This window comes from Tauraco erythrolophus, chromosome 3 (genome assembly GCF_009769465.1).
Source record: "Tauraco erythrolophus isolate bTauEry1 chromosome 3, bTauEry1.pri, whole genome shotgun sequence".
Lineage (NCBI taxonomy): Eukaryota > Metazoa > Chordata > Aves > Musophagiformes > Musophagidae > Tauraco > Tauraco erythrolophus.
The window spans coordinates 9,178,494-9,191,072 of NC_141467.1; positions in this window are offsets into that span (position 1 = coordinate 9,178,494).

Genomic DNA, 12,579 nt, shown 5'->3' on the forward strand with positions numbered 1-12,579 from the left:
AGTGTTTGTGTCAAGCAGACTGGGTCCAGTTTAATGAACTTTGTATTTAATATGACTGTTTATTAACTAAAATAGCTAATTTCTACCAGGTAAGTATCAACTCATAGGATAATTAAGTATTTTGGCAGTGTACTCAAAGGCACATGATGTAGAGGATAGAAAATGGAATATTACACTGGTCAGAATGGTTAGGAAAACATCGCTTCAGACAGTGTCCACTCTAGTAATTTAAACAGTGTCGAGGAAAGTTTCTGAATATAAACTTAATTGTCATAAGTTCAATGGTCAGAACAGTCTCTGGCAGTTTTTACATTGGCCAGCTAGCACTTTCCCAGGCAGCTCCCAGGCACAATTCAGAAGATACTCTGGATCACGGACCATTTATTAGGATGGATGTTGGCGTTTCATACCACCTGACCCCAGGCATGTTTAATTTCCCAGTGCGGAGGAAGTCACAGCATAACACAGTGTGTTGCTGAGAATTTTGATCCCTTGTAGTCCTACCCTGAGAGCTTTGGCTCTGTAACTCCAACTCTAATAGCTCATGTTTCTAGCTCTGGGCGCCCAGGGAGTGTACCAGGAGAGGTAATGGCTCTCACAGCGAGGTGAGAGTACAGCTTCAGAGGAAGTTTTTATTGTCTAGCAGGACTTTCTACAATTTGTCATTCTGCAGCTGGATCTTACTCATTTGATTTTTAAGTATGTCTCTAGGCTAAGCAGCTCTCAGAGATGCCATTGCCAATAATCATCAACTTCTATATCACTAGCTGGCTTCAGTATCTTCCAGAATATAAATAGGCTCAAAATAATGGAAGCAGTCATATCAGCAAACTCTAGTAGCCACTCACTGCATAGTACCGTGGCACACTGGATACTCTTATGTCGAGGAGAGAAAATTCTCCCTGTGCTGTCTTTGTAAATCTTTTTCTGAACTTGTTTATGTTTACCTACTCGTTTTCTTTCTCTCACTTTCCTCTCCTCCAAAACAAAACAATTCTGATGGTAAAACTGACAGAGAGGAAGAATGGATCTAGCACCTGCCAGAGATGTTCAAATACTAAAAATAAGAGATGGCCTGTTAAAGACAAAAGCCAGAAGAAACAAGAGCAAGAAAAATATCAGTGGAGTGGGAAAGTGCAGGTAGATGGCAAGTTTATTCTCCTGCTTATGTATCAGTCAGGTCTTTATTTCAGAACAAATCACTCTGCAGAATAAAATCCCAGGCAGAAGGGTTAATGGGGTAGCTGTGAGTGAGGGCACGCAGCGGTCACACACCCGGGTCGGACATTCTAACTCTGCTCTGTCCTCACCCTCCCTGAGATAGCGTCTATCAGCTGGAAACACATCTCCAGAGCTGGCTGCGTGATGGTAAGGAGAGGCTGTGACCAGAGCTTATGTACGATATTTTGATATCTCGGCAGGAGAGCTCTGTTAATATCGCTGACAAGATCTCTTTATCCCATGCCTTCCTAATCTGCAAGACGACAAGAAAAAAGGGGGAATTCAGTGTGCTAAATTGAGTCCCTGCTGTGTGTGACTGGTACTGGTTTTACTTTGTAAAAGTTGCCTCGTTGTTTTAGCAAATGCTTCCTGGTTTCCGTTTTTATTTTTCTCCAAAAGGAGAAGGGAAATATTTTTTTATTCCCATTCTGGGAGGGATTGCACAGCAGAGACATTTCTATCCTAAACCATCCCAGTATCCAGCTCTCTCTCCTCATTAATCCTACCCTCTCCCTATGCCCTATGCCCCCAAACTTTCTCTTGTGCATTAAGGCCTGGGAGTCTTCTGCCAATTGGGATTTTGTCAGTAGTTGCTTATACAGTCACTAAAGTCTCTTTTCAGTACTTGCTGATCCTGCACTGGGAAGAGAAATGATGCTTCGCTTGATGTGCTGCCTGAAACAAGAACTTATTGGCTCCTCAAAGGAAGCCAGCACTTCTGACAGCACTTGAAAAGCACCCGAGTTGTTTTGAAATGTAAAATTAATGTAGAAAAACAAAGGGAGGTTGAAGGCCTCGATTCAGTTTTTTAATTTAAGATCCCTCTGTACTCTTAGTACTACACTCAGTAGTTAAATGTAACATTCTGTATATATAGGAGGTCAGATGACTTTATTTAATGGCCCTTCCTGGCATTAAGCTTCCTGAATTCATGCCAAAGCATCGCACTGTGTGCCACAATCGTGCCCCCACCATTTAGTAATTTGGCTTGGTCTGAGGTACATTGACAGAAGCAGGCAGCTAAAGCAAAGCTTCAATAAAGCTCTAAGGACTGAATTTCATTTCATCATTCCGGATAATATTAAAAGTGTGCACAGAGTAACTTAGGAAACAATGCAGCTTCACAAGAGAGCTCCCGAGAGCTGCTGCAGCACACTGGCTCAGCACTACAGGCTGTTTATAAACCAGAAACTTATGCAATGTATAACCATTTGGATGTTGAGTTCAAACACCTCAAAATCAGAGAGATCTCAGTTCCTGCCAGCTACTCCTGTCTATTGAATTAGGGGCTTATTTAAGAATGCTTCTCCAGGTCTAGTATTTTGTTTCTCCCTGGAGATGTAGAGCATAGTGGTCAGCTGTGTCTTGCTTTTTGTGAGAAAGCTGTTTGTGCCAGATGTTCACAAATAGGCTTGAAATGGGAGAATTTTGGTGGTCCAGCAACAAGGAACGATATTTTGAATGAAACGTTCTTCTTCGGCATATAGAGAACTGCAGTGCAGCAAGGACAGGATGAAGCCTGGTGATTCCCCTGCCTGCTGGAGAGGAGGCAAACTGGCTCAGAAAGAAGAATGGTGTCAGAGGAACAGATGAACAAAATGAAGAAGACAAAGATACAAAATCAGATGTAAGGGGAGAAGAAACACGAACTCATGAAGGGAGCAACTCTGACCATGTCCCAGCAGGAGCTCCAGCAGCACCTTACCTGCCCAAGAACGAGCTCGACAGACAAACACAGGTGTCAGCCTTTGGCAAATGGGCTTGACCTTGCACACTCCCTCCAGTGCAAGATCCATGCGGCTGCTTTTCCTTCAGATGGATGCAAACCCCCATCAGAGCAAAACCTGGCCATGATCCAGTGATTATTTTGAATATTTTGCATATTATTTTGAAGTGTTCAAGGCCAGGCTGGATGAGGCTTTGAGCAACCTGGTGTAGTGGAGGGTGTCCCTGTCTGTGGCAGAGGGGGTGGAACTAGATGATCTCTGAGGTCCCTTCCAACCCAAACCATTCTATGATTCTATGATTTCTTTCCCCTCTTTCGAACTCTTCATCTCACCACTACACGGACCCTTGTCCTCTAACAGAGGTGTTTTGCACAGGAAAAAAGCTGGTGGGGAGTTGACTGGTATTGCTTCATGTGGTAGACTGGTCTTTGTAGTAAGAGAAAAGGCAAACTGATGGTATATGCATAATTTTCCTTCCGTTTAACGTGTCCTTCTGTACTCTTAGAACTCTATTCCCTCCCCCTCCCCCCCCGTTCTTCCTAGTGACAGCGTGAACTAATAGTTATTCACATTCTCCTTTTAGCTAAGCATCTTAGGGGCGGGTGACTGGAAGGGACAGCAGCGTAACTACTGCGTCTGCGATACATTCTCCCTCCCTCTTCAAAAACTCGTGGAGAAAAAATGGACCGACAGAACTACCTGAGGCCGGCACTGTCGGAGCAGGCGGTCAGCAGCCCGCGGGCCGACCCCGGGAAGCTGGAGGGGCCGCCCGCCCCCCGCGCCCACGGCCGGGCTGCGCACCGCGTCCCCGCCGCCCCCGCCGAGCCTCCGCGCTGCGCTCCCGGGGCGCGCGGGGACCGGGGACGGACGGACGGACGGACGGACGAGACGGCCGCGGGCGTTCGACGGGGCAGGGTGACACCTGCTGGGCACGGGGCGGCCGGGGCCGGCCCTCGCCTCCCGGAGCGCCCGGCGCCGCTCTGCCCGCGGCTCCTGCGGCGGCTCGGGGGCGGGGGGAGCGGCCGCCGAGGGTGGCCGTCTGCCCGGGGTTAGACCCGGCTCGCAAGAGCCGCGGTGCCCCGCAGGAGCGGGGGGAACGTGAGGCTGGCTGGGGACTGAAGGTGCAGAAGCAGTACCTGGGAACAGCTGGATAAATCACGCTCGAGAGGGATGGGGAGATTCCAAGGGCCCTGGGGAGGCCACCAGCCCGCACGTGTTGGCTCGCCACCGGTGAGCTGCCCCGGTGCTTCTTCCGTGAGGAAGGGCACAGGCCTGGTGCGTTTCCTGCTGAAACTCCAGAAAAACCCCGAAGAAAATCCCTGTGAGAGGGCGAGGGAGGAGCAGCAGGTGTGCAGCACAAAGCCCTACGCTCAGCAGAGTTCGATTGGGTGTTCCAGCATCATACCTGGACCATTTCTTCATCGAGTGAGCAGGAGGCTCCAAAATGCCTTCGCCCACATATTACCCGAGATGAGGGCTCATTGCCTCTTACAAAGACATCTGAGTGGTTTAGAGCAGAGATGTGAAGTAATCCCCAAATGCCAAGGGTGGGAATCCTCTAGCCTGCGCATAACCTGAGCACTGGTGATCCTGGTGCTTGTCGTGCTCGGACATCCGCAGCTCTGGCTCTGTTCACCTTGTCACTCAGCCAGTTTGAGTTCAGTTTCAGAAAGCGACTGCCCTCCAGCGAAGTTCAAGGGAGAAAATTCAGGCAAACCACTACTATGGAAATAGATCCATGATGGTTTTAAGAGTCTGAGGAGAGCAAGCCCTGGATGCTTCTGCCTCCCCTCCTGTCTCTGTCCTAGCATGGAAGAAAAGATGGTTTTGCTCAAGCCAGCCTTGCTTAGGCTTGTGTGTGCCTCTCTTCCTGTTCCTGGTTAGCAGAGACAGATCAGTGCTGACAGGGAGACTAGTGCTCTCTTGCACAGTTGCTATGGTGCTGCGGGCTCCTGCTGCCTACCTGTTGCCTTTTCCAGATCTTTCAAGGGACAGGGATTAGTGCAAACGTAGCTGTGACACAAGTCAGTGGTGCACTGCTGAACTGTGCACCCAGGTCTTTGGTAAGAGAACTGCCAGTGAAATAGGAGAACATTAAATACTTGAAGGCATTTTAAAAGCAGACACCTGGCTCCTACTTCCTGCCCTGCTTTTTTTGTGCAAGCAGTTAGCCATGGCTAGGAGCCCTGCAGTTGTCAGCTACATCTCAGTGTCATTTTATACACGGGAATATTCACAGCGTCCTGTTCCTTTGAACTCGGTCGAAACAGCAGGCTGTTCCTTTGCTCAGAAATGTAAGGTTTGTTCTCCCCGCTTAGCTGTTCTCTTGTGCATCAAGAGACAAGTCCAACATCCGCTGAAGGTAATGGAAAGACGTGGTTGGTTTTCAATGGGAGTTAGATCAATGTTCAGATAAATATGCAATTCAGTAAGGCAGGCTTGAACTGCTTCTCTTATTAGTAACAGAAACATTAGTTTATTCAACAGAGAGATTTGATCTTTATGTTTAAATGATTTCCAAGTTCAGAAAAGGTTTAAACTATGTGCCCAACCAAGAGTATATGTCTTCTATTGCAGGAAAAGGCTTGGAAATTTACTGTGCCAGAAAGTATTAAATTGTGGGTTTCAGCGGATCCCCCTAACAGAGGCAGTAATTAAGTTGTTGTGAACATTGTATAAGGAGAAATTCATGCATTTTTTCTGAGGTTGCCTTCCACTGCTTGTACAGAGTGTTCAGCCTCTTCCAACAAGCATCCTAGAAAGACTCAGAATGTTATTCCCTCTGGTCTAACGGGATCAGCCATACAACACAACAACCCCTTGACAAAGTGTATTCCAGCCTACCTACTTTTCATAGCCACCCTGCCCCGTGAGGTGGAAGTGGAAAAGTTACCTGCTTTGGGCTTATATGTGCACTTGGATGTGCTCAGGAGGAAGAATTGAGTATTTCCCTTCTGAAACAGGTCTGTGCCCTCCTCAAGTAAAGCTGACAAGCTAGATGGCATCACTTCTCAGCCCACCAGTTGAACTACGCGGTGCCACAGCATCTCGAATCATTGACTCTGGGAAGTTTTCCTAAGTAGACTGCTATTAGTAATGATGCTCGCAAAGGCCTTCTTGTTTCTTATCGTTTTTTTTTCAGGATCTCTTTGCTGCACAGTTAATTTGAGAGAGTAGAAATCATGTCTGACACACAGATGGGCCATGCAGGAGTCCATGAGTGGTCCTTTTACAAAAAGACATCTTTCCTGATGCTGTGCTTCTCTCTCTGTATCACAAAGGCTTATCAGGCTTTGTGCTGCAGGGAGCTAAGATCCTCACCCAGGAAACAGTGGAAGAAATAGCACTGGCTGGGGACAGACCATCATTTGTCCTTCTGCAACTATGGGAAGGCACTTGGAGACTATTAGCACTTGAGTAACTTCACTGCAAGGGGAAGAAAATTAGACTCTAACTTGATGGAAGAGTCTGTATGGAGATATATATGCATACACACACCAGGTTTTATTCCAAGCTTGGCCAGGTATCCTTAGCTTGAAGAACCTAAGAGACAAAATTCAGTGAACAGCCTGGGTTAACTGTGTGGTGAGAACATACCCTCAGATCTCTTACTTCTATTTGTCAGGTTGTTGGATAATTTGAACCAGCTGATTCAAGTTTCTCTGTTTCCTAAGTTTTTTCCTCCAATTCCTGTTTTTCTACTGTTTTCTACTGTTCTTTCCAGGCAACACAGAGTGATTTTCAGTTTTTCTTCTCTATTGCTACTTTTTTAATTTTTTTTTTTTTTTTTTTTTTCCCCTCCCCAAAAACTGCCGTTTTGGCCAGGCCTAGAGCTGGGCTGAAAGAATAGGCTCTTTCTGATGGGCTGCCTTACTCACTCAGCAGCTCAGGTGGGATCCCAGCTGCTCAGGAAACGAGATGAGCTCTTACTCCTCCCCTTAGTGATTTAGTACAAGTCTGGTAAGAGAAGAGGAAGCAGGAAAGCTTTTTTCTTGCTGAGAGTGATAGGTAGAACTACTATGAGACTGTAAAAATAGGGGTTACCTTTTTATCTGTTCTGCAGTGCCTGGCCTGTGATTTAAGAGAAGAGCGGTCCTGTGCTGCAGCTGGACTTCCTTGACTTGGAAGGTGAAAAGGAAGAATGTGTCATCTGTAGCTGAAGGTAAGAAAGTAAAAAGCCAGAGTCAGAGCAGAGGTGAGCGTGGTGTGGGATTGATGGGAGAGGGAGGTGGGTAGAGCCAGTGGTCCAAATGGAAGTGGGGATGCACATGTTTAGAGATGGACCAGAAAGGGGGTGGCAGGGCTGATAGCAGGGAGAGTGTGAACGGCACAGTTGCTTTACTCATGCTTTTTAAACAGCTTGCTGTACTAAATGTTGTGTGCATGTTGGAGGTAGGGCATAGGGGATTCCAAGGTCAAAAGACTGACCAGACACATGGCTCTGTAACAGAAACAGTCGTCTCCTTCCATATGGACAACTCACCTGTGCTTTTTATATCTCAGCTTGTTAGTTGTTTCCTGCAATGTAACTTCAGTACTAGTTCTGGCCTCCCCTCATATGCTCAGTGCATGTCAAATAGATGTTCTTGGGGCCTGTTGTCACCTTACTTATCTGAAGCTCTCACCAATTTGCCAGTTGCTCTGCGCAATAAGTTCAAAGTCTTTGTTCTTACTCTTAGCGTCCCACTGGGTTCTGCTGCCCCAAATCCCTGCTGGTCATAGCAGAATTAAATGACCTGTTTGGTTTTTTTTTCATTTCAGCAGAAGTCTTTATGTCCTTCACTGTAAAATCAACCACTTCCTTGTTTCCAAACTGAATATTTTCCAGCCTAGTTGGTGGTTTCTTCAGTGTCTTTTCCAGGGAATCTCTCTGTAGACACATTAAAAGCTTTCAGTAGAGTATATTTTGATGTTGGAGTGACATTTTGATGTTGGGGTGACACTTTGCTGCTTGCCTTCTGCCTTTTTTTTTTGTGCATGGAGGTGATGGGACTCTAATACCAAAGAAAGCCTAGGAATAATTAGGTGCTAATAACTTCAGTGCTCACTCACGAGCGAGTGTTGTCTGCAGTGAGAATTCCCCTTTTCTGCTGAGCGATGTGTCTGTGAAGCTTGCAGTGTTGCTGTACACCCAGCAGATGTGGGGATTTGGTAATGAGGCCCCAAGTATTTAGGGAAGTTACTTTATTACTGCTGAAGAGATTTAAGAATGGTGGTGTTAGAGCTTTGTAACCATGATACTGCTGCCTTCTGCTGCATACAAATGAGCAGCCCAGTCCTAGAGCTCTGCTTCTGAGAGTAGCACTTACTTCTGGAATGATGCAGTGATTGTTTGATCAGCCAGGAGGCTGAATTCTACCGTTTTCTGTATGATAAGCAGTTTTAGCAGTGTTAAACCCACACCAAGGACCTAGGGCTGAAATAATCGCTATCCTGTTACAAGTTTCCTGGGTTATCTGCTCCCCAGACTTTTATTGCCATAAATAACTCTAGAAGTCAGGCCTTACTGCCAGAAGTGTTAAGTGCTGCAAATAGTATGGAAGATGACTCATTTAGTGAGATGAAGGTGGAGCATGAATCAGTAGGAGGAAAACTGATATACAAAGGAGAGATGTTTTGAATGAAGATGACACAAAAAATCTGAAAAAGGCAATGATCAAACATCATAAAAATGAAACAAAAGACTTTTTCAAAATAAAAAAACCCCAACTCTTCTATCTAATGACAAAGGCCATTCTAGTGAATGCCCAAAGTGGGAAGGTATTGCGTACTGACCTTACCCAAGATAAACTGTGGACTATATAGGAAGAGATGAATGGAAAATTCTACCCAGTATGTTCAGACTGAACAGAGTGTTCAGCAAGCAGGTTGCTTTCCAGATTTTTCTGTGCCTATACAAGCTGAGAAAAGAACTTACCTTTGAGCTAAATGGTTTTGGAAGATCAAGAGCCCTCATCGTTTCAACAAACCCACACTGAAAGCTAACAGCAATGGGAACGCTAAAATAATAACCTGTGCACATCCCTTGTAAATGATAACTCATGATAAGTGGATAAAATCCCCATAGACTGTTCCATGTGAAACAACAGCTTTTGGTCCTTTTGCTTACCCTCTAGCTCTCACACATAGGAGTGCCTTTAAAGACAGACTTAGAAAAAAGGTACCCAATAGATGATGTCCTACAGTTATTGGTGCGCTAATGAACTGAAGTGTCCAGTGCTGCCTATAATTCAACTCCTGCCACTTCTTGGGAGCAGAGGTGTTTATTAAGAGATTAATGTAACTCTTCAAGGGTGAGGGTCAAACATTTTCATGTTTTAAATCAGCTATGATTCTTTGGATGTTAGGAAAAGGTTCTTCATTGAGAGGGTGGTCAGTCACTGGAACAGATTCCCCAGGGAAGTGGTCATGGCACTAAGCCTGTCAAAGTTCAAGGAACATCTGAACAATGCTCTTATCGTATGGTTTAGTTTTAGGTAATCCTGGGAGGAGCAGGGAGTTGGACTCCATGATCCTTGTGGGGTATTGAGGTATTCTGTGATTCTATACAATAGTTTTGAAAGACTGGAGGCAAAATAGCAGTTACTTTTTTATTTTTGCCTCCCCCCTCCCTAAATGCTGAAATGTAATCATGCAAAGAAGCCTAGATACCTGTATCTTAGGTGGAAGCTCTGGCTCTGCTGGCGTTTTTAGTAAGAGCCACTCCAAAAATTGTAGAGGCTGATTTATCCCATGGTTTATATGGCTCTTCCTTGGCTTTGTTATGCTAGACCTGTAAAATGTTGCTCTCAAAAGTACTGCTCCTCTAGAGCAGTAATGCTTAGAAATGGGTATAACAGGACATCTTAACCTGTAGTGCTTGGAGTTCCTTTGTTCAGGAGAAAGTGAGAGACAGTTAAAAGACTGAAGACTTCTAGCGTAGCTGTTTCACAATTTTGGAAATGTCAGGAAATCCAGAGAAGACAGGTAACACTGCCAAGGCTTAAGGGATGCAGATAGTTCTATGGAGCAGAACTACGCACAGGAAAGGAAAGCTCTTGCAAGGATATCTTTATCTCCAATATTATTATAAAAATAATCTCAAACCTTGTTGTACTTGTCTTTCATAATGTTGTGAGGTCTGTGACCTTATTTCTTTGTCGAAGGTAGTGCTGGACTGAAATTTGGCGTAAAGCTATTCATGCATGTTCCTGGTCAATTCCAAAATTTCGGATGTGAATTTATCTGTGTGTTAATGCTCAAAATCCAGAGCTGCATGTTGTAATTAGGAATATGCCTGGCTAATAAACTTCTCCTGCATCTGTGTTCAGTGCATTTAGTCCCTCTATTCGTATGTAATCTGCTGGATTTGAGCTTTAGTGGAATAAATTATCCTTACAGGAGGTAGCACTGGCCACATTTTCTATTGCTACTAAGGGAGAGCTAATAGTTAACAGCTAGTGACAGATTTATGTTTTCACTTGTAGGTTACTCAGCAGTGGGCCCAGCTCAAATGTAAAAGATCGCTTGGAAACATTAGCTTTGTTAGTGAAAAGTATGAGGTTCACTTTTAAAAGCTGTACTGATTTTAAGACCAAAAAAAAAAGTGCTTTCCTCCTGTTGGAAGGATAGAAATTCTCTAAGGAGAAATAGCACAGGCTGAGTTTCTGTCAATAAAAAGAGTATGTGTAATTTAATACCAGACAGCTTTTTAATACAGGAAGAGAGAAAGAACAGACACTTGCCTATCTTATGAAGCGGAAATAGACAAAAACCTGCCTACAGTATGTTACTTAAATTTAGCCAGAGAAGGGATAATCCTCTCAGATACTCAAAAATCTGTCTGAGGGAAGTAAGTAAAGGCTATGGAGAAGCTGGGCTCAGAGACCCTCCAGCCTCATTTTGCAAAGTGCTGGCAATAGGAAACATGTTGGGCAGCACCAGTGGCCAGACTGTAAGGTGGCACTTGCTTATTTAATCCTTCTTATGGTGGTTTCTGTCTGATCGTCGATAATATATGTGGCTGAGATTAGAGATGTGTGAATGGCTTGCCTCAAATGACAAAGCTACTCAGAATCATCCTTGGTTTGAGTTTGAATTGTTCCTCTGTTCACGTGGAGGAGGGATCATGCTTTGGACAAGATGTATCCACAAACGCGTTAAACTTCTTGCAGACTCCCTGCAGACCTCCTACTTCCTGATGTTTGTACTCAAAACCCTATCTGGAAGAGGTATCTGATCCTGAACACAACAGTTGACAACAAAAGAATAAACTTGACTTCGGAAGCCAAAATAAATCTCAGGTTATCATTTGGAATGAAAAGAAAATGCACGCTAGCTTCTTAATCAAATACCAGTTCTATAATTTTTTGGTAATGGTTTCCTAGTCTGAGATCAAATGTGAATTGTAGATTTCTCAGGAGTGTGAGTATTTAAGATTTCTGAGGTCTTAATTTAAGTGCAATTATAAGCCTTAACAGCAGTATTTCTTCTAGTTTCGTGGACTTGAGAAACAAGTTTTTGGCATGTAACTTCCAGTGAGTTTTTCAAAGAGCAAGTTCTTACTACTGTTGCTGTCTCCTTTGTCCCCATTTGAAACAAAACCAGAAGCTGTGAACAACTGAAAACTGATGCCAGCTTCTGTTCTATTAACGTCCCTGTAATATGGATCTCTTGTTTAACAACTTACTTCTGAAGTCTTAGAGGAGATACGGTTGGATGATTTGCATGTGCAGAAACTGAATCTCAGGATGTTTACAGCAGAATCAGAGCTGTAGCAGGGGTCCTGTCTCATGTAATGACACTTACCTTGTTGTCGTACACTTCTCCAGTCCTGGCAGTTGTACTTTGGCTCTTGATTATTCCCTGCATCCTCAGCTCCTCAAGAATGTCTGATGATTTTTGCCTCTCTCTTTCCTCTAAGGGCCATGATTTACTGATGAACTCGCTGGTGAGTAGCACATCTTCAAAAGATGAAAACATTAAAAGTTAATACTTGTGGAGCACTTGGCATTCAAACAAAACTTTGTGATGTGTTTCCAGCGCCAGAGTTTTTATTTAAGAGGTTGCATACTGAGAACATCCAGTGGAGAAGGCCTGCTCGAGGCTCTCTGCTTAAACTTTGCAGTAACGTTTTTAGTGGCTTGAAATACAGTGCAGGCACCTAATTCAGTTTCTCACTGTAGTCAGTTACACCCAGAGAAGCACATTCAGGAAAGTATGGAAGCATGTGCTTGAAGGCCTGTGAAGCCAATTTTTAGCATGTTTTCAAAGAGGGCTCCATAGGGAGCTCTTTACAATTCAAGTTCTCAAGGGTTCTGTGATCTGGTCAGAGCGTGCCAGGCTGGGACAGGATAATATGAGCCTACTAATGGCCTGTCTTGTGAAGATCACTGGCGTGTTCTGTGAAATGAACCCAAACTTTCATATGCTTTCGTGGTCTACGATTTTTGATATAACAGCATCGCTACATTTGAGTTTCACCATAAGCATTCCAACAATTATATACTTAGATGCAGCAATTAAGAATAAACCCCAAATTATTTTGATAGCCTTTCCGAGTGGCTGTTCAGTTTCCACATATTAGACGGGAATAAACAACGAACAACTTTATTGCCAAGACCTATCAGGTTTTTCAACCCTCAGTTGACAG